This window comes from Dama dama, chromosome 9 (assembly GCF_033118175.1).
Source record: "Dama dama isolate Ldn47 chromosome 9, ASM3311817v1, whole genome shotgun sequence".
NCBI classification, from domain to species: domain Eukaryota; kingdom Metazoa; phylum Chordata; class Mammalia; order Artiodactyla; family Cervidae; genus Dama; species Dama dama.
In genome coordinates, this window is record NC_083689.1 from 104,890,653 (window position 1) to 104,905,433 (window position 14,781).

Below are 14,781 nucleotides of genomic sequence, written 5' to 3' on the forward strand. Positions count from 1 at the left end.
ATCCCAAATAAAACACTCAATATGTTGTTTAAAAATAAATGTAAAAATTAAGTGAAGTGAAGTTGCTCAGTCATGTCCGACTCTTTGTGACCCCATGAACTGTAGCCTACCAGGCTCCTCCGCCCATGGAGTTTTCCAGGCACGAATACTGGAGTGGGTTGCCAATTCTTTCTCCAGGAGATCTTCCCGACCCTGGGATCAAACCCGGGTCTCCTGCATTGTAGGCAGACGCTTTACCGTCTGAGCCACCGGGGAAGTCAATGTAAAAATTAATCCCATTTAAAAAATGAAAATAAATAAAATATTTAGTAATAAACTTAACTACGGAGGTAAAAATTCTATACTCTGAAAGCTACAAGACATTAATGAGAAAAATCAAAGAAGACACAAATAAATGAAAAAGTAGCCTGTGTTTACGGATTTCAAGAATATTAGTTAAAATGTCGACTACCAGAAGCTATCTATAGATTCAGTGCCATGTTATCAATTTCCAAATGACATGTTTTAAAATAGAAAAATATTCCAAAAATTTATATGAAACCGCAAAGGATCCTGAATAGGCAAAGAAACTCTGAGAAAGAAGAACGAAGCAGGGGCCATCAACCGTTGTGATTTCAAGCTATACATACTCATCAAAATAGTATGACACTGGCATAAAAATAGAGGAACAGGCCAATGTAACAGAATCAAGAGCCCAGAAATAATCCCAAGTATATATGGTTAACTGACATTTGACAAGAGAGCCAAGAACACTCAGCGAACAAAAGGGAGTCTCTTTCATAAATAGCGGTGGTTTAGTCACTAAATTGTGATCAACTCTACTGATCCCATGGACTAGCCTGCCAAACTCCTCTGTCCGTGGGATTCTCAAGGCAAGAATACTGGAGTGTTTTGCCACTTGCTTGGTGATGGGATAGTCACAAGTGAAGGAATGAACATGGACCCGTATCTTATACCACTCACAGAAATCAACACAAAATGGATTAAAAACATAAATGTAGAATGTGGAATCAAGAAATTTCTAGAAGGAAATATAGCAATAAATCTTCTTGACATGAGTTTTGGTAATGGTTTTTTCTTTTTTTGTTTTTGGATATGACACCTAAAGCATCAGCAATAAAATGAACACAGACAAGTGGGACTACCTCAAGTGAAAAAGCTTCTGCACGAAAAAGAAAACATTAACAAAGTGCAAAGGAAACCTACAAATGGGAAAGATTATTTACAAACCGTGTGTCTCCAACTCAACTGCAAAACAAGGACAAAAGTGAAAATGGAACTAAACATTGGATAGATGCAGTGAATAGAGGACAAATGGCCAAGAGGCACTAATGATCAGGGAAATGCAAATAAAAACCACAAGAGGTATATCACCTCATTCCTGTCATAGCAGCCATCGTCCAAAACACCAGAAACGACAAATCCCAGGATGGATGTGGAGAGACAGAAACCCTGTGCGTTGTTGGTGGGATTACCATCTGGTACAATCTGGCTATACAATCCCAGTATAAAATGGGAAAAACAATAGAATGGGGAAGACTGGAGATCTCTTCAAGAAAATTAGAGATACCAAGGAAATATTTCATGAAAAGATGGGCTCAATAAAGGACAGAAATGGCATGGACCAAACAGAAAAAGAAGAGGAGGCAGCAAGAATACACAGAAATCTATACAGAAAAGATCTTAATGACCCAGATAGCCACGATGGTGTGATCACTCACCTAGAGCCAGACATCCTGGAATGTGAAGTCCAGTGGGCCTCAGGAAGAAAGTGTCACTATGAACAAAGCTAGCGGAGGTGATGGAATTCCAGTTGAGCTATTTCAAATCTTAAAAGATGAGGCTGTGAAAGGGCTGCACTCAATATGCCAGCAAATTTGGAAAACTCAGCAGTGGCCACAGGACTGGAAAAAGTCAGTTTTCATTCCAATCCCAAAGAAAGGCAATGTAAAAGAATGCTCAAACTGCCACACAATTGCACTCATCTCACAAGCAAGCAAAGGAATGCTCAAAATTCTACAAGCCAGGCTTCAGCAATACATGAACCGAGAGCTTCCAGATGTTCAAGCTGGTTTTAGAAAAGGCAGAGGAACCAGAGATCAAATTGTCAGCATCTGTTGGATCATAGAAAAAAACAAGAGAATTCCAGAAAAATGTCTAATTCTGCTTCATTGACTACTCTAAAGCCTTTGACTGTATGGATCACAACAAACTGGAAAATTCTTAAAGAGATGGAAATACACAACTTTACCTGCCTCCTGAGAAACCTGTATGCAGGTCAAGAAGAAAATGGATTTTAGCTGGATATTTTGGTAATCAATTCATAATGTATAAAAATAAAATCATTATGCTGTATTCTTAAAATTATACAGTGATGTATGCCAATTATTTCTCAATAAAACTGAAAAAATACTATAGATTTTCGCTGAGGTGAGTTATAACATTTGAGAGTTTGAGCCTCATTAAAAAAGAGGTTATATTTTTAAATGACATAAAGAGATGATTAAAAACTCCACACATATTACGGAAAAACTTGAAGTGGAAGGATAGAAGGAATTTTTATCACCTTTATTACCACCTAAAATTTTACCGATTTTACCAATTTTAAGTGGTAATAAAAGCCTAATTGCAGGGAAAAAAAAGTAAAAATCCAATATTTCTGTCTTTCAGTTAGGCCAATAATACATGCTTTGTAAGAGATGTGATTAATCTGTTCAAAATCAAATGTCAATCATAACACAAGAAAATCTCCTACATGAGAATGGTAAATGTAAAAGTAGCTGGTATTTCCTTAAAGTAAGTGATGATATGAAGACTAAATCTTTTTCAAGTAGGACTTATCTTCAAAATTTAGGTAAAAATTAACTAGAGGAGTTACCTTACTGAACCAAAGGAGTGGCTTACCATTTACTGAAAAAAAAAGTCTCCATAATCGTTTTATGTCTAAGGAATGACAGTTAATACAGAATTGCTCAAATTAAATGATAATTATTTCTGATCATTTTCCCACCTGCTTGGAGAATAGATCACCCCTCAGATCATTACTAAATTGTATTATTCTTTAATTTTAATATGATTCTTGTTACAACTAAAAATCTGAAGCATTGTAGCTATATAATATTTATTTTGTGATGATAAATATTTTATAGAAATTGTGCCTTATTGATGGAATTAAAGGAAATTATAAAAATGATAGACTATTGTTTTCAATATTCTACTATTGTAAATCTGCAACAAATAGTATTTAATGTTACTTTGTAAGCTGGTAAATACACAGGGACAATAAATTCCCCAAAGTGAGATTGTTCTATCAAGTGGGTAAACAAATGTCTTTTTAATATTTTTATATATTTTTTATAAAACTCGCTGCATAGGCATTATAGCATTTCATACTCACTCCCAAAATTAGTGAAAAAGACTATAGCTCCACAATCTTGCCATCAAGTATGTCATCAAAGTTGGTATTTCTTTCGATCTGTTAGATGAAAATGACATCTCAATAGAGTTTAATTTGCACTTCTCTGATTATCAGTCAACGTAAGCATATTTTATGTGTTTAGAACCATTTATCTATGTTTGTGTAATGCCCATGTATGCCCTTTCCTCCTTTTTTTAATGAATTTTGAGTTTTTGTTATTCATTTCTTTTTTTTTTTCATATATTTTTATTAGTTGGAAGCTAATTACTTTACAATATTGTAGTGGGTTTTGTCATACATTGACATGAATCAGCCATGGAGTTACACGTATTCCCCATCCCGATCCCCCCTCCCACCTCCCTCCCCACCCGATCCCTCTGGGTCTTCCCAGTGCACCAGGCCTGAGCACTTGTCTCATACATCCAACCTGGGCTGGTGATCTGTTTCACCATAGATAATATACATGTTTCGATGCTGTTCTCTCTAAACATCCCACCCTCACCTTCTCCCACAGAGTCCAAAAGTCTGTTCTGTATTTCTGTGTCTCTTTTTCTGTTTTGCATATAGGGTTATCGTTGCCATCTTTCTAGATTCCATATATATGTGTTAGTATGCTGTAATGTTCTTTATCTTTCTGGCTTACTTCACTCTGTATAATGGGCTCCAGTTTCATCCATCTCATTAGGACTGATTCAAATGAATTCTTTTTAACGGCTGAGTAATATTCCATGGTGTATATGTACCACAGCTTCCTTATCCATTCGTCTGCTGATGGACATCTAGGTTGCTTCCATGTCCTGGCTATTATAAACAGTGCTGCGATGAACATTGGGGTGCACGTGTCTCTTTCAGATCTGGTTTCCTCAGTGTGTATGCCCAGCAGTGGGATTGCTGGGTCATACGGCAGTTCTATTTCCAGTTTTTTAAGGAATCTCCACACTGTTCTCCATAGCGGCTGTACTAGTTTGCATTCCCACCAACAGTGTAAGAGGGTTCCCTTTTCTCCACACCCTCTCCAGCATTTATTGCTTGTAGACTTTTGGATAGCAGCCATCCTGACTGGCGTGTAATGGTACCTCATTGTGGTCTTGACTTGCATCTCTCTGACAATGAGTGATGCCGAGCATCTTTTCATGTGTTTGTTAGCCATCTGTATGTCTTCCTTGGAGAAATGTGGAGTTTTGTTTATATTAAGGAATGAGCCCTTTTGTCTGTGATGAACTGCCAATGCTTTTTACCAATATATCATTAAACTTTTCATTTGTTTATAGTATTTTGCTTTCTAGATTTTTAATATAGTAAATTTTATCATTCTTTAACTTTTGACTTCCAGCTTTTGTGTTGTGTTTTAAAATGCTTATAGTGTTCCAAATTTCTGGTTCTTTTCTCTCCCCATACATCCCCACATTTGCTTCTGGTACTTTTTATTATTTCATATTTTTAATTTAAGTTTTAATCCACTTGGAATTTATCCTGATGTACAATTTGGTGAAGTAGGAAACAAAATTTATCTTTTCCATATGACTAACCAGATGTCTAAATATCATTTATTCAAAAAGTCTAATTTTATGCTGTAGAGTTGAGACAGACCTTTACTGCATTCTAAAACAGTATGTATAATTGGGTCTGTTTCTTGATTTTCTATTCTGTTCCATTTTTTCCCTCTGTTCATGTGCCAAATTCAAATTTCAATTATTGAAGATTTATAACATGTTTAGGAAAAGCTATTTTACTCTCTTTACTTATTTTTTTCAAAGCCTTTCTGAATTTTCTTATTTTGTAATTTATATACTAGGAACTGTCTGCTTCAAAAAAATAAAACGGTTTTTATTTCATTTTAGTAACTGACTTCACATATTGTTGTGGTTAAGAGCAAAAACTATAGATTAAATCCCATTTCAATCTCATCACTTATACTGTCCAGCAAGTTATTTAACTTCTCTGAGCCTCAGTGTCCATAGCTACAAACAGTGATGGCAAGAATACTATCTATCTTTTGGAATTATTTGGAGGATTACACAAATTAATATATATTAAGATCATAGAATTACACCTAAAACATTAAAAGAGTACATAAATTTAGTTATTATAGGTATTGTTATTAATTGCATTAATATTAAAATTATGAGTTAATATTGGTAAACACACACACATACATACACACTCGGATTTGTAATTTATCTGCTTTTTTTTTTCCTTAAGCAGCTTTACTGTACCCAGAACTTGGTATCTCTGTGCTCTGCTTTTTATAGCGTTCAAATATAATAATATACCTAAGATAAGCAGAAATCTGATCACTGGCCCCATGTTTTAGAAAACAAGTCAAACTTTAATTTCTGAAGAAGATGCTCTGAAAAGATTTTTTTGAAGTTTCCCTTGTTGGATCATGCAATGGTAGAGGTCTTGGTTACCAAGTCTTGTATGAATTGTCATTGTTTTTTACCCAACCTCTTCAAGAGGTCAAAGGTAAAACTACTCTAGTGCAATTAGTGCAGGCAAAACCCAGTTGCCTTGTTTTAGAGTCACAAATATGTTTCTATTCAACAACACCTAAAACGATGTGATGCCATCTCTGCCAGGCTCGTGACTGCAGACAGAGTGGACCTGTGCAATTCCACATAAACATTCCAGAGATCTCTTCTCCATTTGGCTGAGAGGGCCTCCACGGACCACACTCTGAGACCCAGGTGACTGGCATATCTCATCTACAATGAGACGCATGTGTCTTTGAGGTCTCCACTGTCCAACATATGATGAAGATCCAAGCTTCCACTAGTTGCTCAGACATACAGCCTCTTTATCTTTCCTGAGATGTTAGATTTTGCTTAAGTGAGATCTTCACCTCTTTAGAGTGCCAAACTAAGTGTCTGATGGATACAAGTAACTAAAACAGCTGCTAGGCTATAGCCCAGCATGCCATAAATGTACCAGTTGCCAGTTTGAAAATGCTGCTTCACTGGCATTTAATGCTTAAGGGTACATCTCCAGTTAGAAACAAAGAGCGCAATCATAAAAGTTTGTCTCCTAAGTACAAACTGCTTCCAAACGTTTACAGCACAAAGGGCAAAATCATGTATTGTTCACTCCAAAAGAGTCTATAATTCGCACTTCTAGATAGATTCCTTTTATAATACAGTTTGGATTTCAATTTATCTCTCAAATCTTCAGTAAAGTCTACCCCTATAAAGTATGAAAGAAGGGACAGAATGTAGCCTACCTACTGGCTGGCTTATTAGAAACAAGAGGAAACAGACAAAAGCTACTCTGACAGACCCACTGCTTCCCCTCAAAATTTAACAATTAAATATGCCACTCTAGATGTCTTGTACTATAAATTTCTGGATTTTTATTGATTTCGAAGCTACCCTAATTTCATAAAAAAATATTTTTATATATTCTCTGGAAAAGTTTTTGGAAGAATCTAGTTTGTCCTTTTGTTGAATGGCTGTCATTGTAAAATGACTTGCATTTAGTAATTTTGTACATTTATATAAAATGCGTAAGTGTTTCTGTCATTTAGGCACAGTGTTCTTTTTGTTAATGTATTCATATTCTCTTGCTTCAGTGACTCTTTTTCTCTTAATGTGTTATTTACTAAGAAAGAAGCTAAAACCTCCTATGATTATGATTTGCTGGATTTTTATTATAAATATATTCTTGATTTATGTATTTTGACATTATGCAATTTTATAACTTTATATGTGAGTGTTTTGCATTTTCTTTTAAGCATGTGTCATTATATTGTAACTATCTTTAATTGTTGTTGTTGTTCAGTCGCCCAGTCATGTCCAACTCTGTGACCTCATGGACTGCAACATGCCAGGCCTCCCTCTCCCTCACCATCTCCTCAAGTCTGCCCAAGTTCATGTCCATTGCATCGGTGATGCCATCCAACCATCTCATCCTCTGATGCCCTCTTCTCCTTCTGCCCTCAATCTTATCCAGCATCAGGGTCTTTTCCAATGAGTAGGCTGTTTGCATCAGATGACCAAAATATGGGAGCGCTAGCATCAGCCGTTCCGGTGAATATTCAGGGCTGATCTCCCTTAAGATTGACTGGCTTGATCTCCTTGCAGTCCAAGGGACTTCCAGGAGTCTTCTCCAGCACCACAGTTCAAAGGCATCAATTCTTTGGTGTTCTTCCTTCTTTATGGTCCAGCTCTCACAACTGTAGGTGACCACTGGGAACACCATAGCCTTGACTATTTGGACCTTTGTTGGCAGGGTAATGTTTCCGCTTTTCAACACACTATATCTAAGTTTGTCATTGCTTTCCTGCCAAGAAGCAGTCATCTTCTAATTCGATTGCTGTAGTCACTGTCTACAGTGATTTTGGAGCCCTAGAAGAGGAAATCCGTCACTGTTTCCACCTTCCCCCCGCCCCTTCTATTTGCCATGCAGTAATGAGGCCAGATAACATGATCTTAGTTTTTTTTTGTTTTGTTTTGTTTTTTCATATTCAGTTTTAAGCCAGCTCCCTCACTCTCTTCCTTCACCCTCAACCAGAAGCTCTTCAGCTCCTCTTCACTTTCTGCCATTAGAATGTTATTATCCATGTGTCTGCGGGTGTTGATGTTTCTCCCACCTAGCTTGATTCCAGCTTGCAAGTCATCCAGCCCAGCATTTCTCATGATGTGCTCACCACATAGGTTAAACAGGGAGACAGCCAACAGTCCTGTTGAACTCCTTTCTCAATCTTGAACCAATCAGTTGTTCCATACCGGGTTCTAACTGTTGCTTCTAGACCCGCATACAGGTTTCTCAGGACAAGTAAGATGGTCTGGTATTCCCCTCTTTTTCAGAATTTCCAAGTTTGTTATGGTCCAGACAGTCAAAAGCTTTAGCGTAGTTGATGAAACAGAGGTAGATGTTTTTTCTGGAATCCCCTTGCTTCCTCTATGTTCCAGCAACTGCTGACAATTTGATCTTTATCTCTAGGAAATTATCTTTGTTTTAGTATCTATCTTGCTATAAATTGTAATGCATCTCCAACTTTCATTTTGATAGTATTACCAATTATCTCTCTTTCTTTCCCTTTAATAACAAAGTTTCAGTGTTCTTAGATGTTAAATGTGTCTCTTGCAAATAACAAAGGACTATATTTTTAAAACCCAATTTCAAGAGTTTTAAAAATCTTGTCTCATTTTAAACTTTCTACTGTATTTTGGATTGACTTTTTCTTCCCCTTTTTTTTTCCATTTATTTTTATTAGTTGGAGGCTAATTACTCTACAATATTGTAGTGGGTTTTGTCATACATTGACATGAATCAGCCATGGATTTACACGTATTCCCCATCCCAATCCCCCCTCCCACCTCCCTCTCCACCCGATTCCTCTGGGTCTTCCCAGCACACCAGGCCTGAGCACTTGTCTCATGCATCCAGCCTAGGCTGGTGATCTGTTTCACCATAGATAAGAAAGCTGTGGTACATATACACCATGGAATATTACTCAGCCATTAAAAAGAATTCATTTGAATCAGTTCTAATGAGATGGATAAAACTGGAGCCCATTATACAGAGTGAAGTAAGCCAGAAAGATAAAGACCAATACAGTACACTAACACATATATATGGAATTTAGAAAGATGGTAATGATAACCCTATATGGATTGACTTTTTTATCTCATACTTTTCTACGAGTTTGCATGTGATATATTCTACTTCTTTTCTTATCGTGAGTACTTTAAATGTTAGCATTTATATTTATACTAATCAATCCAAAATAAATCAATACTTGCTCTGAATTAGTGAATCTTGGCGGGGGCGGGGGGGAAGCTGATTAGAGATTTGATACAGAAAAGGTAAAATATAATCCTACTTTATTTTTTTATAATATCAGAAAGTAAGAAAACACTTCAGTTCAGTTCAGTTCAGTTGCTCAGTCATGTCAGACTCTTGGCAACGCCATGAACTACAGCACGCCAGGCCTCCCTGTCCATCACCAACTCCCGGAGTTTACTCAAACTTATGTCCATTGAGTTGGTGATGACACTTAAAGGGTACACTTAAATTATATCAGGAGGACTCAAGAATCACAGTGAAGTGGACCTACAGTTTGAGCAAAGATAATACAGTTTGATCATTGATAAGAGTAACAATTGCAATAAATCTAAGATTCAAATTTGTGTTAATGCATTACTTTATATTGACACTAAAAGAAAAAAAAAAAAAGATCACCATAGGAGGATACTAATTTTTAACTCTGTTTTAGAAAACTGATATGTTCTGCCTTCCTTTAAATAGCACCTTAGAAGAACCAAATAGTTGATGACACCAAATAATTTCTCGTTGTAAAGTAATTTTATATATAACAAAACTAAAGTTCAGAATTAAAATAGCATAATTTTGCAGTCCCAAGTTAAAAAATGGATCTAAATAATAATATTCATTGTTTGCTAATATCACAAAAATGAGACCACCTCTTGAAATCAGAACACTTTGAACTAAATTCATCAAATTATTGGTCTAAAGGTCTATCTACCAAAATACAGAAACTACCCAAGACAGAGAACCTATTGGATAGATTAAATGGCAGCATGAGAACATAATTAACAAATCACAAATCAAAACTTCAGAAATCCTGTGAAACATATGCTCTCATTTATTCAACAAGTAAATTGTAACACATAGAGAGAGAACCTATAGTTTAAAACTCGTAATTTAAAAGACATGTAATAGGCATAACAACTGGTTGCAATGCATAAGTCTTCTTTGAATATTTATTCATGCAAACAAAATGTCAAAAAGTATGACTTAATTAAGGGAATTTGGACACATATTGAGTATTTCCTGATTATTATTATTCTACCATAAAATAATAACTGATGGTTTATTTTATATTTAAAGTATATCTTAAAGTATTGTGGATTAAATGACAGATGCTAGAATTCATTTCAAATTACTCAAAAAGGGGACTTATTTTGGGAACAAGAATAAGTCAAACCAGATCAGCCATGCTTTCTTTGATCCTTGCTAAAACAATGGTAAATATATGAGAGTTTGTTATGATATTTTTTTCCATTTTAGAATAGTGTGAGGTTGTTCATAATGAAATATTTTTGTATGTTTTAATACTAATCCTTATGTTAAACCATTTTTTAATTTGTTCACACTCAGAAATTATTTTTAGTCAGAGTTTATTGATAGTAAATTTTCTAAGTTTTTATATGTTGAAACTTTTTTTTTTACCCTCCATCTAAAGGCAATTTTCTTCTTTTTGGTAATGACACATCAAAAGAGGAAATGAGAAAACTATTATCTTCCTATTCCTTTAGTATCATCAATTTATCCTGAATCAAATTCATTCCTCAGAGGGCAAACTCCTCCCACCCACCTGGGTGGCATTACCTTGCTGCCTTAGGAAGTGAGATTCCACCATAAATTGTGGCATTTTGTTCAAGGCAGAAGCAAGGCAAAAACAGACTTTATTGGGTACTATTTTTCTACTCCTAGAATGTAAGTTTTACAAGAAGAAAATGGTTCTTTTTTTTTTTTTTACCTTTTCCTAAAACATCTCCCTACCAATGAGAACAGAACTTGCAATACTATCAACAACTTAACAACAAAATTGAAGATGAGAATAAATGGATGAATAATCTATGAATTAGCTTTGTTATATGGGGAAATTTTACATAAAACCATTTATATAAGCCTCTTTAGTGATAGCAGCATACAAATTATGTTTTTATTATTTCTCTATAAATGCAGAAACATGTACCAAAGGCTATTGCTAATTAAATATTATCATTATGAGATAAGCGATGCAGTTAATATTACCATTCAAGATTTCCTAGTACTTGGGTAATTTTCTTTTGAAGAAATAAGACACTGCACAGTTATTTTTAAAACTTTAAAATTAGAAAGAGTAATATGATCTATGCCAGACATTCTGCATGAAATACTGCTGCAAATTCATGCCTGATTTAGTGAGTGAAGAATGCCATTTTCTCCAGCATCACTATGATTCGTGAACCATGGAAAAATAACAAAAATAGCTTTGGAGAGGAACACAAAGGAATTTTATCTTTATCATAAGTTTGATAGGGATATTTAAGTCCCAGACATGTGGTAGTGTTTAGGGGGGGAAAAAATCTCATTTAAGTTTTTATGATTTCCATAAGCAGAAATGCTTGGAATATTTTTAAGGAAAATGAATTTCTGCCAATATGTCAGAGTTTTAAACTCTGGTAACTGAGATTGGTTTCCTTTACATTACTTTGAAATACATTTGCTGAAAATTATTAGAATTTGATAATTCCTTTTGATACCACTGAAAAAGGGAGCAGGGCAAAAGTGTTTCAGTCAAGAAAACTGGAACAAAGAAGCCCAGGACAAGACATTTGTGAAATAATACTTCATTGTTTGCAAGAAGAGAAATGTAAAGCTTAAGACCCTATCTATAAAATCATCTGCTATAATCAATTTTGATAATTTTGAAACTAATTACTGAATAAGTGATGGATGTACCATAATTTGTAAACAACGTAAAAATTCCATCAACCATGCTGCAGTCAATTAAACTGCTGTGCATAAACGCAGCAAGAAAGACTTTCCAAGGCTTCATTCTCAGACTATTCATGAGCGTAATAGACCGTGCTATTTCAATGCAAAATGCAGTCAGCTCTTTTATTATCTTCACTAATGGTGCAGATAATCCAAAGTGTTAGATAATCCCCAAACCATTTATTGTGGCATAGAAATAGACCTTTAAAGGTTAAAAAAATCCTTTTTAAAATTGGGGTTGATTTATCCACCGAGAGTTAGATACATTTGAGACCTTTCTGCCCTTGCAGCCAGTGGACAGGAATGAAAGTTCTCCCAGCTCTCTATTAATACTCCAACTTTAAGCCCATATTTTTATTCAGTGAGGCATTATTTTCCAACACTTTCAAAGATAGCCTGTTTAATTCCTTTATTTCTTCCTTCCTCAGTTTTCTTCTTTTAATTTCTTTCTTTCTAACAAGCTGCCAGATAAGAGTCAGGTATGTGTTTTCATAAAAAAGTAATGATTCAAATTTATTGTATTTCATCCTACTATTACACTAAATAATGCAAATTTTTGAATAGGGGTTTGAGAAAAAAAAAATTACATTTGTTATTTCATTACCACGTCTCCAAAATACTCCTCTATATGTTAACATTTCCCTTTAATGGATTCAGTTCAGTTCAGTTCAGTTCAGTCGCTCAGTCGTGTCTGACTCTCTGCAACCCCATGGACTGCAGCACGCCAGGCCTCCCTGTCCATCACCAACTCCCGGAGTTTACTCAAACTCATGCCCATCGATTTGGTCATGCCATCCAACCAGCTCATCCTCTGTCGTCCCCTTGTCCTGCTGCCCTCAATCCCTCCCAGCATCAGGGTCTTTTCAAATGAGTCAGCTCTTCGCATCAGGTGGCCAAAGGATTGGAGTTTCAGCTTCAGCATCAGTCCTTCCAATGAATCTTCAGGACTGATTTCCTAGCAGATTGGAACTTAATAAAGCTGAATTCCATTATTTAAAAATATAACAGTAGAATATGTATTCTTCATACAAATCCCCTGTTTATAGACACATGAAGATTGAGAGTGGCACTACAAATTCTTTCATAAGAAAACGGATTCCAAGAGAAAGGAAATAGCTGAGGGGCAAGAAGGGAGCAGAGGCGGCAGTTGCTAAGTGTTTATTTTCTTTTTTTATTTTTCTTTTTTTTTTTAAGCTATTTTCTTTTTTTTTTTATTTTTATTTTTTATTAGTTGGAGGCTAATTACTTCACAACATTTCAGTGGGTTTTGTCATACATTGACATGAATCAGCCATGGATTTACACGTATTCCCCATCCCGATCCCCCCTCCCACCTCCCTCTCCACCCGATTCCCCCGGGTCTTCCCAGTGCACCAGGCCCGAGCACTTGTCTCATGCATCCCACCTGGGCTGGTGATCTGTTTCACCATAGATGATATACATGCTGTTCTTTCGAAACATCCCACCCTCACCTTCTCAATGTTGTCTTACTCTTAAAAGATGAATCCTAGAATTTTCTGCGTGTTAGATAATACCAAAGAAAGTCTACTTGAGTTTGAACTTAATTCTAGGGTGCTCTTTCTCCTGTTTCTCTTGTTCCAAGAATAGTAAATTCGGACTGAAAAGTTGCTTGGCATTTTTAAATATTAGTTTGTTTCCTGAACAGAAATTCATGGACTGTAGGAAAAGACAGCTTAAGAAGTGTACTGTTTACTGAGGTATGTCAGCTGGGGATTTCAAATTAATTACTGGAAGTCATATTAAAAACTTTGTTGACTAGAGGACACGTTTCCCGTTTTGCTTCCTGTGACCACAGAGAAATAGATATTGAAAATTACATTTTCCATTAAATTATACCTAAAATGTTAAGCCAAGTTATGTGCTCCCTTATTTCTTATAGTCAGAGAGAACAAGTAGAAATTTGTGTCTACAACCACTCAATTTAATATTTATTGAAAGTCAATGCTTAAAAAATAATTCCATTGGGGTACTATTAAAAAAGGCTTAGTATAACTAAAATGACTAAATGCTTGAGAAAAGTACACTGATCTTTAGAAAATTCATTAACTTCAACTAATAATAGTGTTTCAATCATAACAGATGTGCACAAGAAATAAAGATTAATATATACTAAGAATTTTACTAATGCTTAATTTTACAACAAATTCAAACCCAAATAACATAAAAAATACATTTTTTTAATTGCAAAGAAACTGTATTTTTAAGTATTCAATGAAAAAACTTTTAAAAGTTTGCTGCTACCCTCATCATACTAGAAAATATCTTTTTCTGTCTTTCTTTTATGAAAGAAGTTCTCTTGCCCCCTTAGTAGGAAAATGGGAACAAGTACTTTAAAACACTTCCCCCTGCCACCTCATAATCAAACATGTAGCATCATTCATTTTTAGATAATATTACATTGAACAATATGAAATCATTGATAGCTGACAATTATTGAACTAAAGAAGCTTGAAAACAGTTCAGGTGAAAATGTAAACAAGTTCCTTTTAAGAATTATAAGATTAGAAAGTAACACTATTAGTTTTCAAAAGTAAAAGTCACTAATAATAATTGATAGCATTTACTGAAAGTTTATCACATACCAGGAATTCCTTATGCTATCTTTCTTCATTCTCACTACTGTCCTAGTGGGTAAACATCACTGTTGCCCCCACCTTACTCTTCAAAATAATTGATTATCAGAGACCCTAAATAATGTGGCCTCAGTAACAAAGTTATAAGTGATAGTACAAAGTTTTTTACCTCAAGCTCTTATTTCTATTATGATATAGACATATTTTCTGTATTTCTCCTCTAAATGAGAACACATGTTTCCTATGACATTAACCTGTACTTCA